This window comes from Heterodontus francisci, unplaced genomic scaffold (genome assembly GCF_036365525.1).
Source record: "Heterodontus francisci isolate sHetFra1 unplaced genomic scaffold, sHetFra1.hap1 HAP1_SCAFFOLD_58, whole genome shotgun sequence".
Classification (NCBI taxonomy): Eukaryota; Metazoa; Chordata; class Chondrichthyes; order Heterodontiformes; family Heterodontidae; genus Heterodontus; species Heterodontus francisci.
The window spans coordinates 1,007,563-1,010,520 of NW_027142006.1; the positions used below are offsets into that span (position 1 = coordinate 1,007,563).

Sequence of the window (2,958 nt, forward strand, 5' to 3'; positions counted from 1 at the left end):
ACGTCCCTCCAGACACTAGCTTTAAGCCATGCTGCTTCCCTCCTCTCGGGCTCTCGCTCCAACATTCGATCATTCTTCACCGCACCACCCGATAAAGCAAGGCGAGCCTCGAGGGGTGATGGGGCAATGTTGGAGCGAGTGGCCGAGAGGAGGGAAGCGGCAGAGCCCATGGCCTGGAGTGTGAGCGGCCAGAGAGCAGGATGGGGGTGGTGGTGGGTGAAGCGGGGAGTGAGCAGTCAGAGAGTGGGATGGGGGGAAACAGGGAATGATCGTCCGGAGAATGGGATGGCACTGTTTAGAGGGGATTTGAGGAAAAAATGTCTCACCTCGAGGGTGGTTGGAATCTGGAACACATTGCCTGAAGGAGTGGTAGAGGCAGGAACCCTCACAACATTTAAGAAGTATCTAGATGACCACTCAAAACGCCACAGAATACAAGGCTACGGCCACGTGCTGGAAAATGGAATGAGAATAGATAGGTACTTGATGGCCGGCAAGGACATGATGGCCGAAGGGCCTGTTTCTGTGCTGTATAACTCTACGACTCTATGAAACCTCACTGAATTACAGAGGGTGTGCAGCACTGTCAGAGGTGCTGTCCTTCTAATGAGACTTCAAACAGCGCGACGTTCTCCGACTATCAACCAAAACGTGTCCTTTGTGTGGATATATTTTTTTAGAGATACAGCAATGAAACAGGCCCTTCGGCCCACCGAGTCTGTGCCGACCATCAACCACCCATTTATACTAATCCTACACTAATCCCATATTCCTACCACATCCCATCATTTCCCTACCACCTACCTATACTGGGGGCAATTTATAATGGCCAATTTACCTACCAACCTGCAAGCCTTTTGGCTTGTGGGAGGAAACCGGAGCACCCAGAGAAAACCCATGCAGACACAGGGAGAACTTGCAAACTCCACACAGGCAGTACCCAGAAATGAACCCGGGTGGCTGGAGCTGTGAGGCTACAGTGCACGCCACTGTGCCACTGTGCCATATTTGCTTATGAAATGACAGTCACTGCTCCGAAAGTAATTCACTTTAGGTGAATTAAGATGACTTGGTACTGGATAACTGGCGAATGCGCAAGAGGGAGCGGGGGACTGTTGAGGGTGGGATGGAGGCGGCGATGGCAACCTTTGAGGGGATTTTTAGGTCGAAGTTGTTTTCTGTGATAAATTGAGTAGCTCCATCTTTAATCCTGGCAGCTGCCTGAATGTCACAGACAGTGACGTTTCAGTGGAAGAGGCTGCATTTGCGCATGTGCTAGTACAGCGTCACATGGTGGTTGCGTTGTCAGTAAATGCAGCGTTTTAACTTTGGCTCCACGATGACATTTTTTTCCTCAATTAAAATAGGTCTTGAGTGTCTTAATAACTTCTTCACACGTAGCCTTCTGTTCTTCATGAGGATGTTGCCTGCACACTCCCTCCATTGCAGACAATAGCGTACTGACCTGCTCCATGTCTGGCTTCTGCACGAGACCCGATGCAGTACAATACCTTGCAAAGTTCTGGAAACATCTCGGCCACTCCTCGGCTTGGTTCAGTCCAGTGACCTTTTCAAAGGTGCAAGCAAAGATTTCTCCATCTTCGCTTTGGTTTACTGCGGCCCCCATATAATGTTCTGATATCTGTCAAGGCTTAGTACACAATTTATAAGAATCTGACGGTTAAAATAACCTGAGTTTACTCTGCACATCTTGCATTGAAGGTTTCATCTGCAACTCTCCATGAGGTGCCGTCCAGATTATATTACATCACTTCCTGTGATGATGCACACAGTCTATTTATATAATCTGCCCAGTAACAACCCAATGTCCACTCTTATATTATTGTACAGATGTGAGAAAAGCTGAGGATTGGAATGGAATGTCTGAATGAAGATTTCATGATGCTGATGATGGAAATGAGGCTGATCTGTTACCCATTCCACAATCCCTCTTGATTTCTGTGCATGTTTCTCGATGCTGTTTCAACCAAATTGAAAAAGAATCACAAATCCTCCTCTGGAGCCTCAGGTGTCCATTAGCAAAAGGCATGGTGGCCAAGTGGTAAGGCGTCAGTCTTGTAAACTGAAGATCACGGGTTCAATCCCCGTACATGCCTCATGATTAGTTTCTCACTTTAAATGTTATGTTTCCAGAATAGATGTCTGTTGCATTTGTTTCAGCCATCTGGAAATCAGTGTGATGTTGCACTTTATCCTGGACACTGGGAAGAACATGAGGAGTAGCCACATGGTCCCTTGAGCCTTCTCTGCCATTGATGGAGTGAAAATATCTGAGGTCCAAGCACTGAACCTTATTACTGTGCATTTGCTTGATATTTAACAGAGCTATTCTATTAATCCCACATCCCACACTCCTGTCCTTTCCCCATTGCCCTGTTATATTTTCCATGTCAGGTATATATACAATTCCATTTAGAGTTCCCATTGAATCTGCTTCCACTGACCTTTCAGGGTTGCATTCCAGACCAGAACAACACACCGCTGAAAAAACAATCTCCTCATCACAACGCTAATTCTTTCGTCAATTACTTAAAATGTGTTTCCTCTGGTTACTGACCCTTCTGTCACTGGCAACACTTTCTCCTTCTTCACTCTATCAAAACTCTTCAGGATTTGCATTTCCTGCTGCCTTTGCTGAAATAACAAGGCTGAGCACACATCACCAAAAGGAAAATGATTGGCTCTGAATCACATTTATCTTTCCTGTCAATCTGATGTGGACCTTGTATTTTCCCGGAACCAAACAACCTGAGCAACAAGTGTGGGTTCCAGTGATTCCCACCGCTCTGAGAGAGAGAGGATGTGATAATGAGCCAGATAGAAGAAAGGAATGAGATAGAGAGTAAAATAGCCCTGGTCTGTTTCTACTAACCCCCGGCCCCCTACTTAAAATGGCATCATTTTCTCCTGCCTCTCCACATTCTAATCCATTGATTA

At 46.3% G+C, this 2,958-nt stretch overlaps 1 non-coding gene across 1 annotated transcript; it reads left to right on the forward strand.

The window, feature by feature from the left end:
- The first annotated feature begins 2,045 nt into the window (after window positions 1-2,045).
- trnat-ugu (transfer RNA threonine (anticodon UGU)) lies at window positions 2,046-2,117 on the forward strand. Its single transcript has one exon. It is a non-coding gene; the product is annotated as a tRNA-Thr (tRNA).
- The last annotated feature ends 841 nt before the right edge of the window (window positions 2,118-2,958 follow it).